The 27465-nt window shown below is 43.1% G+C and overlaps 2 long non-coding RNA genes across 6 annotated transcripts in view; one reads left to right on the top strand and one right to left on the bottom strand.

Moving 5' to 3' along the window:
• The window catches only part of LOC120387647, a 114645-nt gene that overhangs the window by 34650 nt on the left and 52530 nt on the right, over window positions 1-27465 (bottom strand). The gene's annotated exons all lie outside the window — the stretch shown is intronic.
• The window catches only part of LOC120387648, a 44244-nt gene continuing 23665 nt past the window's right edge, over window positions 6887-27465 (top strand). Inside the window, exons 1-3 of one of the 2 annotated variants that reach the window (XR_005590281.1) lie at window positions 6887-6976; window positions 19789-19880; window positions 22299-22477. This is a non-coding gene — a long non-coding RNA (uncharacterized LOC120387648). Of the gene's footprint in view, window positions 6977-19788; window positions 19881-22298; window positions 22478-27465 lie in introns of those variants that run through there. The other variant, XR_005590282.1, reaches the window with a different exon arrangement.

The raw sequence follows: 27465 nt of genomic DNA, 5'->3' as shown, positions 1-27465 counted from the left end.
TATCCCCATAATTCCTCTTTACATAATCTTGTCAGAACAGTTTCAGATTTCTGAGATTTCTACAGGATGCAGAACTAGGCTGAAAGAACTGTCTGAGTGTTAATTTACTACCTGATGCCTCAGCCTCCTGGAAAAAAGACTGGAAAGCAATGGTCTCCTGCTGGAGTCTTGGCCAGAGGTGAATAGATGAATGAAAAAGGCTTTGCTCTGCATTTGGGCCTCTCTGGCCTTTCACTTCCTGTTAGGTTGTGAAACAAAAAAGTAAACATTTAACTGAATGTGGTAGCCTGGGACAATCGGCCTTATTGTGGAATGAATGCCAGTCTCGTCTCTCCCTGCATAAATCCTCTTCACCGGCAATGCTAATGGATCTGCTGCAGAAGAAAGCCATGCCCTGTATAGGGCAAGACCTGCATCTAGTCAGAAACACAAGTGGTGTGTTGTTGGGTCCCTGGTAACGTCCTGTATGAAGTAGGATTGTTACATGGGATGTGCAGATCTCTCACAGTCAGAGAGCAGAAGGACTCTCAAATACTTAGTTAATTTTCAGTATAGAGTATTATGAGTGAGTTTTTAAGTCACCAACATTACCACGAGGTTTGACTCTAGAGTAAACTGTGGAAGCAGTTAGACTTCAGCCCTAAAAATGTGCTGTCACTGTTATTGGGATAGCTGTACCTGTAGCTCTGACTCCTTCCAGTGGTCCGACCAAGAGCGCCACCTTTTCAGGTCTCATGACTCAAACCATCACCTGGCTCAGCATGGAATCATGTGATTCTCTCACTTTCAGACTGGCCGTGCCTGGCATGCCCCTGGTACAAACCATGAAAGTCTCAGCAGATTTGACTTGGGCTCAGAAGCTGCAGTTCCGTTCCTTTTGGGGCAATGACGGTAGTAATCAAAGTACCATTTATTTAGGACAAAAGCATTTAAGACAAAATATATCTTAAACACAATAAAACAGACTGTACGAATATCTAGCTTTATCCTAAGGCTTACTATTCTCTGGATCTGGGAAGGCCCAATTTCTTTAGTCTCCCTCTGTGTCAGCATGTCCCGCTAGACAGCTTTGGACATGTAACTCTCCATCTTCAGAGGGCTTTGAACTCTTTACCTCCTATCTCCAAGGAAGCAGCAAGCTTGTTTTCCCAGGAGACTAAAGTTATTGAAACTGGTAGTTTTGTCCATGGTCTTTCAAGTGCCTACAGCCCCACCCCTTTCTGCCCCTTCCCCAGGGCCCCCCCTGTTCCACCCTGGGTCTTCCCCATCCCCCACACCCCCACTGCAGCCCCACAACCCCTTTTGCTCCTTTCTGCACCCACCCCACTGCAGCCCCAAGACCAGAGAAGCTTTCACTCCATATGTTTTATAGAAATATGCTAATGAGTGTGAATATAATGTAACTGGAATATGCTTCATGCAAAAGATCTCTTGTAAGGTATCACTACGAAGCTTATGATCTACTGAGTGTGATCATCCTATTTATATGTATGTATCACTTTTGTATTTAAAACTAGAAATATGAAATATAACTGAGGTCCTATTGTAATTATGTGAAGTGTGGGCCATTAATGGTGGTCTAGAATCTTGATGGCTTCCATTGACTAGGACAACTGGTGTAAATGGCTCTGTTTACTTGCAAACCTCCCTGGGTACGTGCGGGTCAGCCCTGGAAGGATGAAGAATGAGATCTTACAGTGACATGTGACCATGTCACATGATACTGGAATCCATCTTAAATCTGGTACTTTTCCATTTAGGAGGAGGGGTGGGACCCAGAGACAAAAGATTCCCGCCTGTGCCAAAGCTGTAACGGGGTGGAGCAGGACAAAGCGGGTCCCAGTCATGAGAGAGCCCCTGCTTTTCACCCAAAATGCTGCTGGAGCTAACAAAGACTGTACCGGGGACAGGATCGGGCCCAGACTAGGAAGGCGGCCGGTCTGTGAAAGCAGGGGCGGCTCTACAAATTTGGCCGCCCAAAGCAATGATGCCCGGGAGGCGCCCCTGAGCCGCGGGAGCAGCGGACCTGCCGCGGGCATGACTGCGGAGGGTCCGCTGGTCGCGCGGCTCAGCTGGACCTCCCGCAGCTGCGGGCGGTACGCTGGTCCGGCGGCTCCGGTTGAGCTGCCGCAGTCATGCCTGCGGGAGGTCCAGCCGAGCCGCGGGACCAGCGAACCGTCCGCAGTCATGCCTGCGGCAGGTCCGGTCGTCCCCGAGCTCCGGTGGACCTCCCGCAGGCATGACTGCGGCAGGTCCACCGGCCCAGCCTGCCGCCCCCCTGGGAAAGGGCCGCCCCAGGCGGCTGCTTGCCCCGCTGGGCTCTAGAGCCGCCCCTGTGTGAAAGACGCTCATTGGAACATCTCTCAGGGTGAGATTTACCTATAAACAGTTTCTTAATGTATTAGTCTTAGACTTGCGTGTTTTGTTTTATTTTGCCTGGTAACTTACTTTGAAATCATAGAATTCACAATTCTAAGGAAGGGTAGAAGGGAGTACAGCAAAATAGAGACAATGGATTTCAGGAAGGCGGAGTTTGGTAAGCTCAGAGAGCTGATAGGTAAGGTCCCATGGGAATCAAGACTGAGGGGAAGAACAACTGAGGAGAGTTGTCAGTTTTTCAAAGGGACACTATTAAGGGCCCACAAGTAAGCTATTCCGCTGGGTAGGAAAGATAGAAAATGTGGCAAAAGACCAGCTTGGCTTAACCACGCGATCTTGCATGATCTAAAAAATAAAAAGGAGTCATATAAAAAAAATGGAAACTAGGTCAGATTACAAAGGATGAATATAGGCAAACAACACAGGAATGCAGGGGAAAGATTTGAAAGGCAAAGGCACAAAATGAGCTCAAACTAACCACAGGGAAACAAGACTACTTTTTATCAATACATTAGAAGCAAGAGGAAGACCAAGGACAGGGTAGGCCCACTGGCTCAGTGAGGAGGGAGAAACAGTAACAGGACGCTTGGAAATGGCAGAGATGCTTAATGACTTCTTTGTTTTGGTCTTCACCGAGAAGTCTGAAGGAATGCCTAACATAGTGAATGCTAATGGGAAGGGGGCAGGTTTAGAAGATAAAATAAAAAAAGAACAAGTTAAAAATCACTTAGAAAAGTTAAATGCCTGCAAGTCACCAGGGCCTGATGAAATGCATCCTAGAATACTGAAGGAGCTAATAGAGGAGGTATCTGAGCCTCTAGCTATTATCTTTGGAAAATCATGGGAGACAGGAGAGATTCCAGAAGACTGGAAAAGGGCAAATATAGTGCCCATCTATAACAAGGGAAATAAAAACAACCCAGGAAACTACAGACCAGTTAGTTTAACTTCTGTGCCAGGGAAGATAATGGAGTAAGTGGTTAAGGAAATAATCTGCAAACACTTGGAAGGTGGAAAAGTGATAGGGAATAGCCAGCATGGATTTGTAAAGAACAAATCATGTCAGATCAATCTGATAGCTTTCTTTGATAGGATAACGAGTCTTGTGGATAAGGGAGAAGCGGTGGATGTGGTATACCTCGACTTTAGTAAGGCATTTGATACGGTCTCGCATGATATTCTTATCAATAAACTAGGCAAATACAACTTAGATGGGGCTACTATAAGGTAGGTGCATAACTGGCTGGATAACCGTACTCAGAGAGTAGTTATAAATGGTTCCCAATCCTGCTGGAAAGGTATAACAAGTGGGGTTCTTGTTTTGGGACCGGATCTGTTCAATATCTTCATCAACGACTTAGATATTGGCATAGAAAGTACGCTTATTAAGTTTGCAGATGATACCAAACTGGGAGGGATTGCAACTACTTTGGAGGACAGGGTCATAATTCAAAATGATCTGGACAAATTGGAGAAATGGTCTGAGGTAAACAGGATGAAGTTTCATAAAGACAAATGCAAAGTGCTCCACTTAGGAAGGAACAATCAGTTTCACACATACAGAATGGGAAGAGACTGTCTGGGAAGGAGTACGGCAGAAAGGGATCTAGGGGTTATAGTGGACCACAAGCTAAATATGAGTCAACAGTGTGATGCTGTTGCAAAAAAAAAAAAAAAAAGCAAACATGATTCTGGGATGCATTAGCAGGTGTAGCAAAGAATCCTGTGGCACCTTATAGACTAACAGATGTTTTGCAGCATGAGCTTTCGTGGGTGAATACCCACTTGCATCCGAAGAAGTGGGTATTCACCCACGAAAGCTCATGCTGCAAAACGTCTGTTAGTCTATAAGGTGCCACAGGATTCTTTGCTGCTTCTACAGAACCAGACTAACACGGCTCCCCCTCTGATACTTGATTACCAGGTGTGTTGTGAGCAAGACACGAGAAGTCATTCTTCCACTCTACCCTGCACTGATTAGGCCTCAGCTGGAGTAGTGTGTCCAGTTCTGGGCACCACACTTCAAGAAAGATTTGGAGAGGGTCCAGAGAAGAGCAACAAGAATGATTAAAGGTCTAGAGAACATGACCTAGGAAGGAGGCTGAAAGAATTGGGTTTATTTAGTTTGGAAAAGAGAGACGACTGAGAGGGGACATGATAGCAGTTTTCAGGTATCTAAAAGGGGGAGGGAGAAAACTTGTTCATCTTAGCCCCTAAGGATAGAGCAAGAAGCAATGGGCTTAAACTGCAGCAAGGGAGGTTCAGGTTGGACATTAGGAAAAAGTTCCTGTCAGGGTGGTTAAACACTGGAATAAACTGCCTAGGGAGGTTGTGGAATCTCCATCTCTGGAGATATTTAAGAGTAGGTTAGATAAATGTCTATCAGGGATGGTCTAGACAGTATTTGGACCTGCCATGAGGGCAGGGGACTGGACTCAACGACCTCTCGAGGTCTCTTCCAGTCCTAGAGTCTATAAAATCCTACTTTTTATACTTAATAAAATCCCTTGTGTTTATTAATTAACCCAGAGCAAGTGATTAATACCTGGAGGAGCAAACTGCTGTGCATCTCTCTCTATCAGTGTTATAGAGGGTGGACAATTTCTGAGTTTACCCTGTATAAGCTTTATACAGAGTAAAACAGATTTTGGGGGGGGTTGGATCCCATTGGGAACTGGGTGTCTGGAGACAGATGACCTGCTGAGTAGTTTTTGGTTAAAGTCTGCAGCTTTGGGGGCATGGACCAGACCTGGGTCTATGTTGCAGCAGCTCCCCTATGTGGCATGTCTGGCTCAACAGGGCAGGGTTCTGGGGTCCCAGCTGTCAGGGGAAACAGGCTCAGAGGTAATTTCAGCACATTAGGTGACAGTCCCAAGGGGATCTCTGTGACAAACCCATTGCACTGCCGCCCCCGAACCCCTTTTGCTGCTTTCTGCACCCACCCCACTGCGGCCCCAAGACCGGAGAATTGGTTATTTCGTGATTCTGTGATGTAATTCTTTATCACAAGCTACATATTACAAAATACTGCTAAATTTTATAACCTTAGGTTAAGCAGTTTGCTACTTAGGCTATTAAAACTACCAATCGGCCCACTAGGCCTCAACTTGTCAAGCCTACCTTCGTTATTATACAAATTCTTATATTTCCCTACCTCCTTTACAGCTTTAATTGCTTTTGTTTTGCTATCTTAAAGCATTTTAATATGCTTTGTCACATAATATGTAATTTAATCTTGCACCCTAAAGTCAGGTCAGGGGTTACAGGTCAACAGATGTGTTGCTTTGTAGACTGAATGCTGACTGAACCAAATAGTTTCAACATTGTCAACAGTTTTATCATTGTTAACCGTAAATATTTATTTGTAACCTTTTCACTCAGAAAAGGGATTTGGTGAAATTAAAGAAAAGTAGGTTCCTATTAAGTTTACATCACATGTAATGATGAGCCAGCTAACATTTCTCTAAGTAAATGCTCCTATATGCTACAATGACTCGGGCCAGATGCCAGAATTGTAAGCTGTAAGCATAATATAAGTAAGCTTGATTCCACAAACCTGAAGTCATAATCATTGCTGGTTTCATTTCACACTTCAATGGTACTGTTCTATGCAGTATAGACAAATCTTGATTTTACTAAAATTTCAGCAGACACCAGAATATTTGTAACATCTACAGAACATGTGATTGCTGGTTATAGGGCAAGGCATTTAAAAATATATATTATTATTGTTGTTTGTAAAATTGGAGTTTGCAAAATCAGAGTTGGGGTGAGATTCTCAACCCCACTATATCTGTGTGCTGGGTAAGACAGCTGGAGCGATGTAAAGGGAGTAGAAAAGCCTTTGATACAGCCAGGAAAGAATTCCTCCAGCATAGGAACTAAGAAGACAGCTGCAGGATGTCTTTCAAGGACCCCACCCTTCCCCAGCAAGCACTGGCACAGGTGGTATGCAGGGAACATATCTGAGGAGAGAGGGTTATATCTGGAGGAGGGTCTGCAGATAGTCCTGTGGAGACTCTTTGCAGTACTGTGTCCCATAGGAAACCAGGAACAGGCTGGATAACTTTGGCAGCCCTAAGTTTTGCTCGGGGCTGTGCCAGTCTCCAGAGCAGCCCAGAACTTGAAGGGAGATTACAAAAGGTGGTTTAAAGCTACTTCAACCCCACTCTTCCCCTCCTCCTGAACTGCGAGGTCTGTGCTAAGCCTTTTACAAGTGCAGCACAGAATCTCAATGGTAATCTCTGAAAGAGCCCCTGGGTTCTGTGACGTGCCCTTTAATGTCATGCTGCCAACTGAAATAACTCTAGCACTGAACACCTCTACGGAGATCCTGAATGGGCTGCACAATGAGACTTCACAAGAGACTTGGAATTTGGAACCAGTTTTTCTTAGACTATTAACAGAATTGAGACTGCTCAGAAATCTTAACTGCCAAATGTTGTTAACATCTTTAGAATTCCCAGTAACGATCCTTCTTAGTTTTTTTTTTTTAAATCTAACTCAAGTTTAACACTGTAACTTTTGAGTTCCTGGGGAATCACGAGTTATGGCTGAGATTTGGAAATCTAGAGGAAATTTGGTATCATATATGCAGGTACACATTTTTCATTACTTATCTATGGACTACACTGGTTAGCAGGAAAAAATGTTAACTTGATGGGCTCAATTCCAATCTTTGTGATACACTCTTTCTGTACTAATATGTCTTTCTTAATTATGATGCTAAGGAATTTTTGGATGTAAAAGAAAAATCAAAGAAAAGGAATGACCAAGATGAATAATGATCTACGGTAGTTTGTGAAAACATGAATGCGCTGGAGAATACATAGGTGATCCTATACTATTCTGAATACTCCCTTCTCTCACTGCAGTAGTGTACAGTGTGTACAATGACCAGATATAGGTGTATGGATAATAAAGCCCATCATTGATGTGACAGTTATCAGTTCATTTGGCAACATCACCTTATGCTAGCCATTTGCAGCATTAGTAAATTGGTGTTAATTTTTCTCATAACATGTTCCACCCCTCACAAATATTGTGTATTATAAATCTGAGAGGTTTAGAAAAAAATTTAGTAGCCAGAAATACCCCCAAACCACACATCCTTTGTGTATAATTCAAGTTATGCCACTCAGTGGTCTATTTAACATAAATTTGGGGATGAAATATTATTGCAGTGAAGACAAAGTTGAGAATACAGTAAATAAAAAGTTAAAATGAACTGTACCAACCAGTTTAGAACTGACATGAAATTTCCAAACCAAAACATACAATATATATCTGGATTGAGTCCAAAATACCTTCCCCTCCAAACTGGTTTAGGCCGGACAGACAGGATATTCTATAGAGCAACAGATCATGTGATTAAAGAGAGCGAACAAACATATGGTGTATCATTAACAAAACGCCAGACTGCATTTCATAGTTCTCTTTTGTGATTAGTAACCCATGCAATTTGCTTTAAAAAAGAAAAACACCCACAAGGACAAAGGTTCATTCTGTTCAAAATATACCCAATAATCAAAAAAAGAACAAATGAAACCGTTTTTGTATAGCAATGCCAGAGAGCTACCCATCACTGAATTACTACTGCAAAGAACCTAGTGTAAACCTCTACACTTTGTAATACACTATGAGAAAGAGTTTAGACAAGTATTGTGCCCGATTCCCCCACCCTCTAGTTCTGCTGATGTCCCTCTATCCACTCACTTGAGGCATTATGGGACATTATGGGGCATTGAGCGCTCACTTGAGGCATTATGGGACAGCTCCGGAGGCCAATTACAGCACAGAAAACAATCAAGTGTTCACACTGACAATAGAGTGCTGGAGCCTCTACACAAATAGCCTTACGATTCTCGTCAAGGTGGTTTTTTGCAGCGCTGCAACTGAGGAGTTTCTGCACACAAAGTGGCGTGGCAGTGTGTACACGTCTGCAGTTTGAGCGCAAAAAGCTGCTTTACTGCGCAGAAACTTGCTGGTGTAGATAAGTCCTGAATAGCAAAGGTGCTGCTATTTGAGACTGCAGCTTGCTGGCAATACCAGTGCTTCTCCATCAGACACCACTAGCTGTCTTAGCATCCTATTTCTTGCTGACTCCAAACTGTAAGGTATTTTCCGATCCTTCCTCACTAACTAAAATATCTAACTAGAGGAGCAGGGATTTTCTAAGGCACTTGGGGGATTGCATTGTTTTGGATTAGAAGATATTTTTCTATTGAGCAGCATGTATCAAAGCTCCAAATGAAGTGCCTGCCCCAGAAATGTTGTGAGTGAGTTGACAGCATTAATCATAAGCTGCAGAACCAGGAAAGCAGGGGTGGCAACATGATTATTATTTGAATAAACTTCCTACCCAGCAGCAGGTCAACCTAGTGAGCAGCTGCAGCTCAGAGCAAAAGCTTGTTAACTTTCCAGCCAGCAAATAGCTCTGAAAGTGGAACATGTAATGAAAGGCTTAATTTCATCAGCCTATTGTACTGTCTATATGTGAAATCTGGTATTCAATTTCAAGTAATTATCAGTGTTTCAGTTTCCTGGAGCCTTCTGTTTACATATTTGTGTTAGGTCAGCTAACTTGTTTCATAAATACTGGAAATGCCTTATGAATCTCAAGAGTTTGCAACATTAACACAGAGTTTAAATACTATTAAATCTCAGGAAATATGATGCTTTACAATAAACTTCAGATTTGTAACTTTATTATATAGAATTAAGATTCAACAATTCTCCCTTTCAGTCTTAACCAAAGAGTTTGTGACCAGGTGTCAAACGCACACAATTCCCTTACAGACACAAGGTTTCCTTCAACAGTGGCAATAAAAAAAAGTTATAACAGATGCTCCTAACTGGGGGGGGGGGGGGGAATGAGCAGGGGAGAAGAGAGGGAAGCCTGGTTCCTGTAGCATTTAAAGCCCCTTGTGAACTTGCAGCCTCATTAGTAAGGGGTTATTAATTACTATTTACTAAGGTAAATGTTACTGAGTGGGTAAAGGATCAGTTCTTGCTCTGCAGCTGCTTGCAGATGCAAAAACTGAAGTCTAAGGGATCAGTTTGTTTGTTTTGAGGTTAGAGAAGAAAGAAATCATCAAAAAAGTGAAATATTTAAACAAACAAACAATGAATGGACTCCCTGGATATAAAAATCAACCCAGAGAGGGAACATGAAACAAAATTTCACAGCCCTTGCTTTGAGCCCAGAACACACATTTCTACACACTGTGAGGAGGAAATTAGAGAATATAAAGATGTTTAAATATACAAAAAATATCTTCTTCTGCAGTATAGTGGCTACCAAGTGACAGCCTTTATTTACCTCATTCAAATACCTTCCTAAAACTGACTCCTAGAGACTACCCAGTAATAAAGCATCAAGCCCAGAACCCAGAATTTACTTTTAAAAATAATTCACTGCTGCATCAGTTTTGCCCTTCACCAGTGTCCCTTGTATGTAGGACTGTATTGTCTGTGTTTTAGATTAAGCTCCTTAGGGCCAGGACTCTAGATTTCTGAACAAAAATAAATAATGGTGACTCCCTGCTGCAATGCAAGACAATGACTGACAGAGAATCTATACAGCTAAGGCTTTAGCTGTGAAGTGGTTAAAAATGGCCAGAACATGTTATGCGGAACATGATAGGGCTTGTGTCTCAGAAAAATTAGGGCAAAATTTAGAGATGGAGCCAATAATTAGAAATTCTTGTTCACTTTTCTGGAGCTGATTATTGATTGAACTGGGTGAATTTTAATGAACAAAACAGAGAACAACAAGCTGTTTAACAGCAGCCTTGAATTTTGAAAGGATGGAAGATTCTATACTGACCTGAAAAGAAACTGAACATCTATGCAATAGAAATTTGGAGAGTGTATTTTTTAGCCTTGACTAGGACAATTAATTACTGTCACTTCCCTCCCCCACCCAAAAAATCCATCAAAATCACACATCAAAGGCAATTCATAGCAGACCCATAACAGGGAGGCAAATCATGATTCCATGGAGTCAATTGCCCTAGAAACTGTGCTGCATGTGACCTTTATGAGAAAATTCTCAGAAGTTTCACAACAAAACTGCAAATAGAAACTCTCTGTGACCTATTTACTAACCAGGGGCATAGATTAGATGTCAGAATATTTACCTAAGCAAATATGGCACAAGTTTTCTGTACAAATTCAGTGTGGTTAGTTCAGGTGACTTTAGCCTGCTGAAACATTACATCACTGTTTCTTCTCCATGGATCACATGATGAAATCTCAAAGAATGAGGCAGGAGCTATTTACATGGGAGGGCATGAAGAATTTTGCTATAGTTTCATAATACATACACACACAATGACAGCTGTCAACATTCATCCCTAGTGCAACTTCATTGACATGAGTGGATGAATTTGGCCTTAAGGGTCAAATTCATGATACCAGAATCTTCTCTTTGGTTCTGATATTGACTCCAGAGTTGAAGTAGAGAGAATCCGGTAGGGTTCCAACGATATAGTAGGAGGCGTGTACAGGGGAAAGATATCCTCAGTCAAAACTGAGATACACAGACCAGGGTTGAGGCATTTACTAAGACCCTAACAGACAAAGTTTTATAAACAATTACTGTTTTAATCAGTGAGCTGCAAGAATCAGACTTAGACCCTGAGTAATGACCCTACAAATTACAAAATCAGCCAGCCAGACACCTACAGAAAGACTCCTTTCCCCCCCCACCTTTATTATTATGGGATGCACACTTAGTCTTCTCCAAAAAAAAACCCTTTCAAACAAGGAGATTTTGCAGCACACCTAGAAGGTCACCAAATTCAGGCTACTTTGAACCAAGGGAGGGGAGCCGTTTCCAGAGTCTGAGCCTTTCTATGGTGAGGGGAATACAGCTCAGGCACCTCTAATGACTGCAGGCTGTAGCAATATGGCACAAGGATAGGTAATCACTCAGGCAGACTAGGATCAGGCCATGTAGATAGGGATGCCCATTCAATTGCATATAAAGAGAGTGTTAAACCTTATAGGAAATGCCATTTAGAGCCAAGTATAAACTGACTGATCTTCAACTTCATCTAGGCATTCTAAAATACAGTGCTTTGTCCTCCATGATGGAGATTTGCTTTCTTGTTCATATCTGGGAAATTCATGGATCTGAATATCATCCTCATTCATCTAAAAATCTTCAAAATAAGTGTTTCCCAAATCATTTCTTTAAACAGGATTCTAAATTTATTAAAGGGAAATCGAGACAGGGCCTGCTTACATTTTTTTGTGCTGCCTTGCAGTGCTAAGGAACTCATAGGACAACTGTGGGAGGCTTTGCCTTTTGGCACACACAAAAAAAAAATTATAAAAAATCTTCTATTAGAGGAAGTGTCAGGCCTTTTCTCATAGAGCCCATTGGCTGCAGACACAATCTATGCACACTACATTGTTACCCAATGGGAACACAGACAATAGCACAACATTATTATACTTACTTTAAAGTGTATTAATGCTTTACTATTTTATTTTTGTATAGCTTCTCCCATATTACTCAGAAAATTAAAAGCCAATTCCAAGGGATATCTAACCTTGCCCTATAGGGTCATAATTTGACATTCTTAAGGCTGTTGAGCTCTTACACTAATCTGTGCAAAGCTATTCACACACAAATATAGTTTATATTTTTGACATTTTGGGGATAAGCCAAACATTCTGGCTTTTACTTTTTATTATGTTTTCCCAGAACACTTAGGCATCTCACTCTTTCTCCTTGCAGTGAAAACTACATCCTGAATTCTTCTGTGTGATACTGATTCTACTAAATCAAAAAGATTACTCTGATCTAACCAGTGGAGCTGAAAATAGAATTTGTATGAAGCACAAAGGCATAGATTGAAGGCAATTGTGCTAATGGGATTGTAGGAGACAGGTGACTAGTAAGATAAAGCAAAACCCACTGGCTGCCATTGACCTTGTTGGATTTAGCGCAGTTATACTTCTAGAGAGCAAAATTGTTTTCAGGCTTTTTTAAAAAAAGAAAACAACAGTGCCAGTTCTAAACATGATGGACAGGAGGTCATAGCAAGATCATGTGTTCTTTCTCGATATCTGACCAGTTTTTCTTTGGCATTCACATAATGTGAATACAAATTTTCTGGTTTGATCTCTCAGTCAGCTGTTTCTCCCTCCAAACCAAACTACCCTGTCATGGATCAACTGCAGGTCAGTAGTATGATTAGGATGACCAGATAGCAGGAGTGAAAAACTGGGACAGTGGGTAGAAGGGGTAATAGGAGCCCATATTAAAAAAAAGCCCCAAATATCAGGACTGTCCCTATAAAATCGGGACATCTGGTCACCCCACATATGATGAGCCACCCTTCAACCATGATTATGTGTTCCTGGGAGGGTAATAATGGTAAATAACCTTGTAAAACCCCAACCTAAAATAATTAACTTTCTTCCTGATCCTGTTGCATCCCTCAGTGATGACAGGACAGCATAGACTTACTTGAATGAGAGGGGTAACTAGTGGTGTTCCCCAAGGGTCAGTCCTAGGACCAATCCTATTCAATTTATTCATAAATGATCTGGAGAAAGGGGTAAACAGTGAGGTAGCAAAGTTTGCAGATGATACTAAACTACTCAAGATAGTTAAGACCAAAGCAGATTGTGAAGAACTTCAAAAGGATCTCACAAAACTGGGTAACTGGGCAACAAAATTGCAGGTGAAATTTAATGTTGATAAATGCAAAGTAATGCACATTGGAAAGCATAATCCCAACTATCCATATAACATGATGGGGTCTAAATTAGCTGTTACCACTCAAGAAAGAGATCTTGGAGTCATTGTGGATAGTTCTCTGAAAACATCCACTCAATGTGCAGCGGCAGCCAAAAAAGCGAACAGAATGCTGGGAATAATTAAGAAGGGGATAGAAAATAGGACAGAAAATATCATGTTGCCTCTATATAAATCCATGGTATGCCCACATCTTGAATACTGTGTGCAGATGTGGTCACCCCATCTCAAAAAAGATATATTGGAATTGGAAAAGGTTCAGAAAAGGGCAACAAAAATTATTAGGGGTATGGAACAGCTTCCGTATGAGGAGAGATTAATAAGACTGGGACTTTTCAGCTTGGAAAAGAGACTGCTAAGGGGAGATATGATTGAGGTCTATAAAATCATGACTGGTATGGAGAAAGTAGATAAGGAAGTGCTGTTTACTACTTCTCATAACACAAGAACTATGGGTCACCAAATGAAATTAATAGGCAGCAGGTGTAAAAAACAAACAAAAGGAAGCATTTCTTCACACAACACACAGTCAACCTGTGGAACTCCTTGTCAGAGGATGTTGTGAAAGCCAAGACCATAACAGGGTTCAAAAAAGAACTAGATAAATTCATGGATGATAGATCCATCAATGGCTATTAGCCAGGATGCTCAGGAATGGGGTCCCTAGCCTCTGTTTGCCAGAAGCTGGGAAGAAGTGACAGGGAATGGATCACATGATGATTACCTGGTCTGTTCATTCCCTCTGGGGCACCTGGAAGACAGGATACTGGGCTAGATGGACCTTTGGTCTGACCCAGTATGGCCATTCTTATGTTCTTATACACATGTGATCCTAAGAGTAAAAAGGCCTTCATTTCCATATCACATACATATCTCTATAGATTAGAGTTTTAGGAGGAATATTTCACTGGAAATTGGTCAGGCAGATGCAGTTCAAGAATTTTTAAAATCTCCATTCAATATGGTTTTGACAGAAGACAGAAGTCACAATTCATTCAATAGGATTTTGTAATTTCTGCAGCAAGAAGTCAGGAAATCACTTTTAGGCTACTCCTTCAGCAATGGCAATCTTGAACAAAATGTTTCTACGCATCTGTCCCAGTTACAAGGTTAGCTGCACCTCTATCACTCATCTGGGCTCTCTGAGCACACACCCTCAAGTTCCAAGCCCTGAGCCTTCACCTCTCTGTGGAATCCTGCAATTCTTCCACTCTTAGGCCAGGCCCTGGGCCTGCAGTGCACTATGGATGCACCATGCCTACCCAGCAGGTGTGAATGGGTTTCAGCACCTGCAGTCAGGGCCGGCTCCAGGCACCAGCTTATCAAGCAGGTGCTTGGGGCAGCCACTCCAGAGCGAAGTGGCACTTTCAGGTATTCGGCGGCAATTCGGCGGAGGGTCCCTCACTCCCGCTCAGAGCGAAGGACCTCCCGTTGAATTGCTGCAGATCGTGATCGCGGCTTTTTTTATTATTTTTTTTTGGCTGCTCGGGGCGGCAAAACCCCTGGAGCCGGCCCTGCCTGCAGTTCTTCCCTTTGGGAACCTGTAACCAGTGCTAAACACAGTGACACAAAACAGCCTTTTTAAAACAAAGTATTGTCTAGACTTTAAAATTTGGAACAAAGCATTACATAAATTCTCTTATTTAAAAAAATAATAAAAGGTCTATACACATATCTTCCTTACCTAAGGCTTGCCACACCCCCAGGCTGCTTAGGAAGGCCTAACCCATGTGTCAGACTGTTCTCTGCAAACAACTTCCTGACAACTGCCTGACCTCTGGTCAGAGAGAGCCTTTCTAACTCTTCACTGTCCTTTTGATCTGTTCAATTCCCAGCACTGGCAAAAACAAGCTTTAACTTGGCTGGCGCCAAGTAAGTATGATCTTCACAGTTAACAAATGACTGCTTCTTGGAGCAGCTAGTCCTGGAACCCACAAGCAGAGAGGCAATTCTAGATTTAGTCCCAAGTGGATCTGGTCCAAGAGGTGAATATAGCTGAACCGCTTGGTAATAGTGACCATAATATAATTATATTTAACATCCCTGTGGTGAGGAAAACACCACAGCCACCCAACATGGCAGCATTTAAATTACAGAAAGGGGATCTACACAACAATGAGGAAGTTAGTAAAACAGAAATTACAAGTCACAGCGCCAAAAGTGAAATCCCTGCAAGCATGGAAACTTTTTAAAGACACCATAATAGAAGCTCAACTTAAATGTTTACCCCAAATTAAAAAATATATATATAGTAAGAAAACCAAAAAAGTGCCACCGTGGCTAAACAACAAAGTAAACAAAGCAATGAGAGACAAAAAGGCATTATTTTAAAAGTGGAAGTTAAATCCTACAGAGGAAAATAGAAAGGAGCATAAACTCTGGAAACAAAGGGTAGGAATGGTCAGTTTTCAGAATGGAGAGGGGTAAATAGTGGTGTCCCCCAGGGGTCTGTGCTGGGACCAGTCCTATTCAACATATTCATAAATGACCTGGAAAAAGGGGTAAACAGTGAGGTGGCAAAATTTGCAGATGATACAAAACTATTCAAGATAGTTAAATCCAAAGCAGACTGCGAAGAGTTACAAAAGGATCTCACACAACTGGGTGACTGAGCAACAAAATGGCAGATGAAATTCAATGTTGATAAAGCACATTGGAAAACATAATCCCAACTATACATATGATGGGGTCTAAATTAGCTCTTACTACTCAAGAAAGATCTTGGAGTCATTGTGGATAGTTTTCTGAAAACATCCACTCAATGTGCAGTGGCCATCAAAAAAGTGAACAGAATATTGGGAATCATTAAGAAAGGGATTGCTAATAAGACAGAAAATATGTTGCCACTATCAAAATCTATGGTACGCCCACATCTTGAATACAGCATGCAAAGATGGTCGCCGCATCTCAAAAAAAGACGTATTAGAATTAGAAAAGGTACAGAAAAGGACAACAACAATTATTAGGGGTCTGGAACAACTTCCATATGAGGGGAGTTTAATAAAAATTGGACTTTTCAGCTTGGAAAAGAGATTACTAAGGGGGGATATGATAGAGGTCTATATAATCATGACTGTTATGGAGAAGGTAAATAAGGAAGTGTTATTTACTCCTTCTCATAACACAAGAATAGGGGTCACCCAATGAAATTAATAGGCAGCAGGTTTAAAACAAACAAAAGGAAATATGTCTTCACACAATGCACTGTCAATCTTCAGAACTCCTTGCCAGAGGATGTCATGAAGGCCAATACTAGATAAATTAATAGAGATAGGTCCATCAATGGCTATTATCCAGGATGAGCAGAGATGGTATCCCTAGTCTCTGTTTGCCAGAAGCTGGGAATGGGCGACGAGGATGGATCACTTTATGATTACCTGTTCTGTTCAGTCCCTCTGAAGCACCTGGCATTAGCCATTGTCTGAAGACAGGGTACTGGGCTAGATGGACCTTTGGTCTGACCCAGTATGACTGTTCTTATGTTCTTGATGCCTGAGGTGTTAACATAAGAACAGTCAGTCTCCTAGTTCTCTTGAAGTGTTTACCCGGAGGTGTTTTGTTTTCAAACAACCTGCTATTTAACTAAACCAATATATGCATACAATAACCCAAGATAGCCATACAGTAATTAGCCCAAAAACCAGATTACACACGGTTTTCAAGAATTATTACAGATCAGCCCCACAGCCTTCAAGATGGTATCAAGCTGTGGAAAATTGAAGAATGTTTTCAATCCTGACTATAAATGCAGAGTTACTTCAGACAGCACCTTGCAATGGGAAATGAGAAGTAAGGGGTTAGAGTCTCCCTTCCAAATACCCAAAATCATAGAATCATAGGACTGGAAAGGACCTTGAGAGGTCATCTAGTCCAGTCCCCTGCACTGACAGCTGTTTGTCTAACCTGCTCTTAAAAATCCCCAATGATGGAGATTCCACAACCTCCCTAGGCAATTTATTCCAGTGTTTAACCACCCTGACAGTTAGGAAGTTTTTCCTAATGTCCAACCTGAACCTCCCTTGCTGCAATTTAAGCCCATTGCTTCTTGTCCTATCCTCAGAGGTTAAGAAAGACATTTTTTTCCTCCCTCCTCCTTGTAACAACCTTTTATGTACTGGAAAACTATCATCATGTCCCCTCGGTCTTCTCTTTTCCAGACTAAACAAACCCAATTTTTTCAATCTTCCCTCATTGGTCATGTTTTCTAGACCTTTAATCATTTTTGTTGCTCTTCTCTGGACATTCTCCAATTTGTCAACATCCTTCCTGAAATGTGGCGCCCAGAATTGGACACAATGCTCCAGTGAAGGCCTAATCAGAGCAGAGTAGAATGGAAGAATTACTTCTCGTCTCTTGCTTACAACACTCCTGCTAAGAGATTCCGGAATGATGTTTGCATTTTTTGCAACAGTGTTACACTGTTGACTCATATTTAGCTGTGATCCACCATGACCCCCACATCTCTTTCCTCAGTGCTCTTTCCTAGGCCTTCATTTCCCATTTTGTATGTGTGCAACTGATTGTTCCTTCCCAAATGGAGTACTTTGCATTTGTCCTTATTGACTTTCATCCTATTTACTTCAGACCATTTCTCCAGTTTGTGCAGACCATTTTGAATGATAATCCTATCCTCCAAAGCACTTGCAACCCCTCCCAGCTTGGTATTGTCCACAAACTTGTAAGTGCTCTCTCTATGCCATTATCTAAATCAATGATGAAGATATTGAACAGAACAGGACCCAGAACTGATCCCTGTGGGACCCCACTCGTTATGCCCTTCCAGCATGACTGTGGACCACTGATAACTACTCTCTGGGAACAGATTTCCAAGGAGTTATGCATCCATCTTATAGTAGCTTCATCTAAGTTGCATTTCCCTAGTTTGTTTATGAGAAGGTCATGCAAGACAATATCAAAGGCCTTACTAATGTCAAGATATACCACGCCTACCGCTGCCCCCCTATCCTCCCTATCCACAAGGCTTGTTACCCGGTCAAAGAAAGCTAGCAGGTTGGTTTGACATGACTTGTTCTTGACAAATCCATGCTGACTGTTACTTATCACCTTATCTTCTAGATGTTTGCAAAATTGATTGCTTCATTATTTGCTCCATTACCTTTCTGGGTACAGAAGTTAAGCTGACTAGTCTGTAATTCCCCGGGTTGTCCTTATTTCCCTTTTTATAGATTGGCACTATATTTGTCCTTTTCCAGTCATCTGGAATCTCTCCCATCTTCCATTACTTTTCAAAAATAATCACTAATGGCTCAGATATCTCCTCAGTCAGCTCTTTGAGTATTTATACAGGCTTCCTGCAGCTTAAGCCCCTGTTGACTGTATTTTTTTTTTTTTGGCTGAAAGGTCATTTTTCATTACAATCGATTTTGAAGTTTCTACCATTAGTTTAAAGAGATCTGATTTTAATTCAATCCACTAAACATTAGTGTATAGTCTCTTTATGGCTATGGTAAGTATCCCATTAGTGCCTGTAACAGCACAGAAATCTCAAATTTGGGCATCAACACAATTAAATTAGAAAATTAAAATTGTAGTTTGAATTTTTATATTGTACAATTTGAAGGTTGAAACATTTACTGTGCTGTTTATGATTTTCTGGTCTTCCTTCTTCTGTAAATGACTGAGGGCCCCTTTGACCTGATCCCCTCCCTACTATCAGCAGCACGAAAACGATGGCTCCTGAAAGCCACTAAAGAATCAACCCACCCCAAATAATCAATAGTATTTGCTCAGCTGGCTATATGGTTTACTATAACTGGATGATATATTGTAGAAGGGCTCGTCTCCCCACAAAACAGGAAACTCACAAATACCCCCTTCTTAAAGATTCAGAGGACCAAGTTCAGCTCTCATTTATACCACTTGACATCTGGAGTTACTCCATTAAAGTCAGTGACTACTCCAGATTTACAGTATTGTAATGTTTGGTTACCTGATGTGATATATGGACTATATTGCAGTCAACTGCATGGCATAGAGTCAGAGCTTGCAATGTCTGATGTTTATTGTGTTGAGTTTTATTCATAGGTAATTAAATGTTATAAGTGTTAATACAGTGTAAATGGAGTTCACAACATGAGGACTGAACAGTGACTGTGGTGATATAGGGCAAATGGCTGTGGTGCTCAAAAGGTCCATGGAGGATCCCCTTCTCCTCTTTTTCTAGTGAACAGGGTCTGCTTGTTCATTATAGCACTGAATGCCTCAGAACACCCAATAAATCATTATACACATGCCAAAGAGCACTTGTGCCTCACCACAAAAATGCAGAAAACCCAATAGCAATGGAATGTATGGTGGATGCCTCCTTGATGCGCACCACAGAAAGATTACCTAATGACATGTGCAGAGTCCAAATAAGTGGATTAGCAAAATAAAGACAGACAGATTGCAACAGATTAACTTTAACTAACACTTCTTTATTGCAAGGCAGCCACTACAGCAATCAAGGGCACTTCCTCTCAGACTTCCCCCAAATTAATTTGCATACATCTCACAGGGTTATTCTACCTAGTGATGTCATAAGAAATTGTCATTTGGCATCTATTAGGACACAGCCTCCACCTAGAGCAACTTTCTGGTGTCGTCATTATAAGCTGTCAGATTCATTCTTTCAGACAGAAATTGCTAAACCAGTGGGGCCATCGAGTCCAGTATCCAGACTCCAACAGTGATCAGCACCAGCTGCTTCAGAGGAAGAAACCCTGCAGTAGGCATCTACCAAGCGGCCCACGCCCACGCCCCCCCGGCCTACCTCCAGGCCAGGGGTGGGCAAACTAGAGCTGCAGGATTGCCCCCTCAAGCCCCGTGCCACTCCCTAAAGTGGCGGCATCACGTCCCAGTGGCCGGGGGGGGGGGGGAGAAGCAGAGAGCTCCGGCCATGTGTTGCCCTGGCTTCCAGGCACCGCCCGCCCCCTCCCCCCAGCTCCCATTGGCCGGGAACGGGGAACCGCGGCTAATGGGAGCTTCAGGGGAGGTACCTGGAGGCGTGGCAAGCAGCATGCGGAGCCCTGCATCCCCCTCCCCCAGGGGCCACAGAGACATGGCCCAGCTACTTCCTGGAGCGCAGCAGGAGCGGAGCCGGCAGCCTGCCCTGGCCCCGATGTGCGCCGCTGCCACCCAGGAGCCCAAAGCCCTGCTGCACCCCACACCCCTGCTTCACCCCAACTCCATGCCTTGAGCCCCTTGCCTGAACCCCAACCCCCACTGCACCCCAACTCCCTGCCCTGAGCCCCCTGCCTGCACCCCACACCCCAACCCCATGCCCTGAGCCCTGATGCATCCCACACCCCTGCTGCACCCCAACCCGCTGCCCTGAGCCCCCTGCTGCACCCCAACTCCCTGCCCTGAGCCCCCTGCCTGCACCTCAAACCCCTGCCCTGAGCCCCCTGATGCACCCCACACCCCAACCCGCTGCCCTGAGCCCCCTGCTGCACCCCACACCCCTGCTGCACCTCAAACCCCTGCCCTGAGCCCCCTGCCTGCACCTCAAACCCCGGCCCAGAGCCCCTGATGCCCCACACCCCAACTCCCTGCCCAGAGCACCCTGCCTGCACCCCAACCCCCTGCCCTGAGCCCCCTGCTGCACCCCACACCCCAACCCCATGCCCTGAGCCCCCTGATGCATCCCACACCCCTTCTGCACCTCAACTCTCTGCCCTGAGCCCCCTGCCTGCACCTCAAACCCCGTGCCCTGAGCACCCTGCCTGCACCCCAACTCCCTGCTCTGAGCCTCCTGCCTGAACCCCAACCTCTGCTGCACCCCAACCCCCTGTCCTGAGCACCCTGCCTGCACTCCAACCCCCTGCTGCATCTCAACTCCCTGCCCTGAGCCCCCGCCACACCTCTTATGCACCCTCTGGGGGCAGAGAAGGGGTGGAGTGGGGGCAGGGCCAGGGGCACCGAGGGGGAGGTGTCAGTGATGCGGCCCTCGGCCCAATGAAGTACCCTCATGTGGCCCTCATGGTCATTTGAGTTTGAGAGCCCTGATCTAGACCATCCCTGACAGGTGTTTGTCTAACCTGTTGAGGGTGCCAACCCTCCTGGTTTCGCCAGGAGTCTCCCGGAATCAAGCCCCATCTCCCAAAGGCTACTTCAGCCAAATCGGGAGATTTTGGGCGCTAACAGTCCGGCAGCACAGCGGGGCTAACGCAGCTGCCTGTCCTTGCTTCCTGCCATTCCCAGAAATGGCTGTCCCCGTCCCTGTGGCCCCTGCAGAGGGGAGCAGGGAGTCTCCATGCACTACCCCCACCCCAAGTGCCGACTCTGCAGAGCCTATTGGCTGGGAACTGCAGCCAATGGGAACTGCAGGGGTGGTGCCTGTGAGCAGGGGCAGCATGCGGAGCTCCCTAGCCCCCCACCTAGGAGCCGCTGCCAGAGGGATGTGCCAGTCGCTTTCAGGAGCTGCCCAAGGTAAGCACCGCTTCCTTTGCCCCCTCCTGCACACCAACCCCCTGCCCCCACCCAGAGCCCACACCTAAACTCCCTCCCAGAGCCTGACCCCTCACCCCCTCCTGCACCTAAGCTCCTTCCCAGAGCCCACACCCCCTCCCGAATCCCCTCCTGTACCCCAACCCTCTGCCCGAGGCTCAGCCCGGAGCCACCTCCTACACTCCAAACTCCCTTGGCCCCACCCCCCAGCCCAGATCCTGCACCCACTCCTGCATCTCAACCCCCTGCCCCAGTCTGGTGAAAGTGGGTGAGGGAAGAGTGAGCGACGGAGGGAGGGGGGCTAGAGTGAGCAGGACCGGGGCCTCGGGGAAGGGGGTGGGGCAAGGGTGTTTGGGTTTGTGCCATTAAACAGTTGGCAACCCTAAACCTGTTCTTAAAAACCTCTAGTGATGGAGATTCCACAACCTCCCTAGATAATTTATTCCAATGCTTATCTACCATTACAGTTAGGATAGTTAAGCACTGGAAAATGTCTAATCACTTTTTGAATCCTGTTAAAAAATGTCCTTTATCTAGCAGCAATGAGTTCCACAGTCTAATAGTCCACAGTGTGAAAAAGTATTTCATTCCATTAGTGTTGAATTTGCCACCTTTCTAATAAATTTTAATTGACTGTCCATGCTCTTGTATTTGCACTGGCTTATAGTACAAGTTCCTTACCTATCCTCCTCTACAGATCAAAAAACTCTCATGATAAAAGATGGACCAGATCTGAATTGTCTGCTGCTTCTATATACCCACTATTCACAGATGCCCCCAAATTCCCGTGAACCCTCCAGCTCCCCTATTCTTGAGCTACTGATCCTGTAATTTTCACAGAGATAAATTCCGTTGCTTGCTAATCTTGAATAAATTATCCAGTGGTCATTGTGTGATTATTAACCAATTCCACAGTTTAAGATTAAAATCTTATTTTCTAAGAATGCTTTTTGACTTTGTTTATGGCTCCACTCTAGAAATATTCATGTTAAGAGAGATTTAACCAGTTTTTCCAATATATGATCAATAAAACAGTCATAATAAAAAAAGGTACAAAAGTTTGTACTTTACAAACTGGAAAAGGTGATTTCAAGCATAGATTTCACTAGTCTGTCTCCACCACTGGGGTCTAGGGGCTGTGGAACAATTTCTGATGCATTGCATTGGTGTGGCAAAGTGGGTTGATTTAAGATTTGGCACCGTCGTATCACAGCAAAATTCCTGCAATACACAATTTGACAAAACTGAGGAGTGTTATACAAGATTGTAGTGGAGCAACTCCCATCAGTGGGGCTGATGGGGCGAAACCTCATGCAGCATTGTGAAAACGTCCATTTTGTTGTTGTGTTTGGATTCAATTGTGGTGTCACTACATTGTCCTACATCTCATTTTGGGTCCTAATTTTGCTGTAAAAAGCTTAGTGAATTTAGAATAAGTATATAGAAATCTTTTTTTAAATCTTTGTTCAGATTATAGCTTTAATTTTGGATATATAATGTCTTGTGAAGATTACTTATACTCATCCAACCTCCCCCCCCACCCCGCCAATCGCTGATTACCTTGAAAGGTAATGCACAATGTAGACCAGGGGTAGGCAACCTATGGCACACGTGCCGAAGGCGGCATGCGAGCTGATTTTCAGTGGCACTCACACTGTCCAAATCCTGGCCACTGATCCAGGGGTCTCTGCATTTTAATTTAATTTTAAATGAAGCTTCTTAAACATTTTAAAAAGCTTATTTACTTTACATACAACAATAGTTTAGTTATATATTATAGACTTATAGAAAGAGACCTTCTAAAAACATTAATATGTATTACTGGTACACGGAACCTTAAATTAGAGTGAATAAATGAAGATTTGGCACAGCACTTCTGAAAGGTTGCAGACCCCTGATGTAGACACTCCAGTGCCATGCACTGATTTTACGGTTTTATTATTTCCAGAAAAATCTATGTGTAATCCTGAAACTTTGTAGATTTGAGTCAGATATTTTATAATCATATACTAATACAAGGCTAAATTCTCCAACCTTTACTCATGTGAAAACCACTTACTCACTCAGATAAACCATGTGTTACTACTTTAATCTGAAAGGGCTGTGGAATCTGTTCCACACTTGGGAAATGTAAAGGATGATCTCCCTCTAGCATTTTAACCTCAATAGTAAAAATACCTTACCTATATGTAGGTATAATATAATAGGCCTTTCCCCTCTAGATTCTAGCATTCTGGCAGCACCTTTCATTTCAGGGGGAATCCCAGAATACTTTACTCTACATATAGGATTAGCTTCATCTACAACTGAAATACAGCTACATCTGGGAAGGAACATGGCAGCTCTCCAGTATTGCACAATGACACCATACAACAGTTTAAAATAGGAGTAAAGAAGAATCCTGCATCAAGCTGAAACTTCAGGATAATGCAGGGAGGCAGAATGTATTTATCCCAATAAAAATTTGGCCAAGACAATAGGATTAGCATTCCTATTTTTATTAAAAGTGCCATTGCATATTTACTGAGACCCTCTCCACTTTTAAATCTCTCAAAAAACATCTTCCGCTGTGCTGATGATAGTGACTCTTGGTCTGTACAGAAAATTCCTTGGTTTTTCCTTCAGACTGAACTCCATCTGTCTTGTTGGCTGGCAAAGGTGCACCCTCTAGAGGACAATGATCCTGTCCTATAAATTATACAAATTACAGCTACTGGCTGCATGACTGGTGATTTATTCCTGTTGAATGCAGACAATTTAATTATTTTTACAGTAAATTAGTTATAGTACTAGATCCTCACGCATCCTCCAAAAGACTCTGGAACGTACTTTTTTCCTCATTCACATATACTTATCCATGACAAGGACAGTTTGAAAGATTAATCTTCAGATGCCATCTAGAAAATTCTGGTAGGGCCTTTGGGTGCAAAATGAGAAGTGTCAGCTTTTGTAAATTCACCTCAACTGTTAGACACCAGGGTCTCATTTCACATTACACCGATTAATTCTATTGGAATGAGCCATTGATTGCCCTTTTAAGATACAGCAACATCAATGAGTGAAATGGAGCAGAGTATTTGAATTAGTAGCATGTAGCAGTGGGTGTTAACTTCAGCCTTTCCCACCCCCGTAACCTCTTTGCTGACATTCACAGCAGGCAAGGCAGTGAGAGCATGAATCAGTGGAAACAGTCACACAGACAGGAAGTGGATTCAGTAAAGCCCGTGGCATGGACTTTTCCTCACGATCAGATTTCAATTCCTTTCTGGTGATCTGGCCTTCAACATGCACTTATGAATTGTATTTTTATGCATTTAGATTTTTTTTCCCCCCAAAGTGAGCACTTGAGCATTTCCTCCTGTCTGTCTTGCACTTTGGAGAACTCCACATTTATTTTTAACCTATATATATTTGTTACTTCACACCTGAAATTTGTCTCTCTGTATAAAGTCATAGACAATGGCAAGTATAAAATATCTCTTAGAGAGTTACTGCTTTTCTGAAAATGCTGAAATATTTGGGCTCTATTTGCATCTGGCTAAAAATAAGCGCCTATACCAGGGGTCAGCAACCTTTCAGAAGTGGTGTGCCGAGTCTTCATTTATTCACTCTAATTTAAGGTTTCGCCTGCCAGTAATATATTTTAACGTTTTTAGAAGGTCTCTTTCTATAAGAATATAACAGGGGTCGGCAATCTCTGGCACGCGGCTCGCCAGGGTAAGCACCCTGGCGGGCCGGGACAGTTTACCTGCCGCATCCGCAGATTCAGCGGATCGCGGATCCCACTGGCCGTGGTTCACCACTCCAGGCCAATGGGGGTGGCAGGAAGCCACGGCCAGCACATCCCTTGGGCCGCACCACTTCCCGCCGGCCCCACTGGCCTGGAGCGACGAACCGTGGCCAGTGGGAGATGCAATCTGCCGAACCTGCCGACGCAGCAGGTAAACAAATCGGCCTGGTTACCCTGGCGAGCCGTGTGCCAGAGGTTGCTGACCCCTGGTCTATAACATATACCGGTAACTAAACTATTGTTGTATGTAAAGTAAATAAGGTTTTTAAAATGTTTAAGAAGCTTCATTCAAAATTAAATCAATATGCAGAGCCCCCAGATTGCTGGCCAGGACCCAGGCAGTGTTAGTGACACTGAAAAATCAGCCTGCGTGCTGCCTTCGGCACACGTGCCATAGGTTGCCTATCCCTGGCCTATACCATGTAACTAGTCACATGAACATATAATTAGAAGGACAGGACATAATGTTTTGAAGCTTTATAAGGAAACAAATAGAGTGACAGAGGCTTGTAAGAAGGCCAGTTTATGCATAGACAGTAGCACAGTTGAGAGATGACCAGGCTTCCTGTGCAATGCCCAATTGGTTGAGTCTGAATCAACAGGTGTTCATGATGGCTCCATGAGAAAGCCTTCATTCTGTAGGGAGGTGAATTACTAAAATGGGATGGAGTTCTCATACTTTAAACTGTTAAGGAAAAAAACCCCAAAACAAACAAGAAAACCAACTTATTTTTAGACATTTTTCTTCACTCAGCCTGTGATCAGACCCCATTAGCAATGAAGTCTGACCACATGGAGAAGGCCACAGGTAGCAAAATTAGCAAGTTCAATGCACACTGATGTTTGTAATAATATAATTATAATTTATTTTAGAATGAATACTACAAACTACCACAATTTCTGAACCTACACAAGATGACCAGAAAAACTTTAAAGTTAGTTTAAAATTGTCCTGTTCATGAGCACAGCACCAACGTGTCCAGAGACAAGCCCATAGTGGACATGTAACTTATTTTTAATTAAAAAGATGAATTTTCATTACTCGGTTTCTGTCAGGATGAGTGTGCCATGTCACATGCAGAATTGTATTGATCAGGATTCCTGACACATTGAGGATGACACAGGCTCTAACCCATTGACTGCTTCTGTATTCCCTTCCATTTTGACAGTCTCCACAAAGTTTCACAAATATATATGTGACAGTTAATTTTCAATACACCATAAACTAAGAATAGTTAATTTCATGGATATGCAGCCTGACATTGGAAGGCGATGAGCGCATACAACTCGTTGTTTCAGTGAGATATTCAGACGGCTAATTGGTAATTGTCAGAGTATGTGAACATAAATGCAATAAAAACAAGGAGTCCTTGTGGCACCTTAGAGTAACATTTATTTGGGCATAAGCTTTCGTGGGTTAAAACCCACCTCATCAGATGCATGGAGTGAAAAATACAGCAGGCAATATTATATAATTACACACACAGCCCATGAAAAGATGAGAGTTGCCTTACTAAGTGTGTGTGGGGTGGGTGTCAGTGCTAACAAGGCCAATTCAGTTAAGGTGGAAGTGGCCTATTCTCAACAGTTGACAAGGGGTGAGTATCAGCAGAGGGAAAATTACTTTTTGTAGTGACCCATCCACTCCTAGTCTTTATTCAGGCCTAATTTGATGGTGTCCAGTTAGCAAATTAATTCCAAATTAATTCCAGTTCTGCAGTTTCTCACTGAGTGTTCAATCTCCCTGGACACCCAACGAGAAACTGCAGAACTGGAATAAATAAATAAAGACTGGGAGTGGATGGGTCACTACAAAAAGTAATTTTCTGTCTGCTGATACTCACCCCCTCTTGTCAGCTGTTGGAAATGGGCTATGTCCACCTTAATTGAATTGTCCTCCTTAGCACTGACTCCCCACTTGGTAAGGCAACTCCCATTGTTTCATGTGCTGTGATATATACTTCTTACTGTATTTTTCACTCCATGCATCTGATAAAGTGGGTTTTAGCCCACAAAAGCTTATGCCCAAATAAATTTGTTAGTCTCTAAGGTGCCACAAGGACTTCTCGTTGTT

This window comes from Mauremys reevesii, linkage group 21 (genome assembly GCF_016161935.1).
Source record: "Mauremys reevesii isolate NIE-2019 linkage group 21, ASM1616193v1, whole genome shotgun sequence".
Classification (NCBI taxonomy): domain Eukaryota; kingdom Metazoa; phylum Chordata; order Testudines; family Geoemydidae; genus Mauremys; species Mauremys reevesii.
The sequence above is the reverse complement of the archived record's forward strand: the minus strand, read 5'-3'. Positions and strand labels throughout refer to the sequence as shown.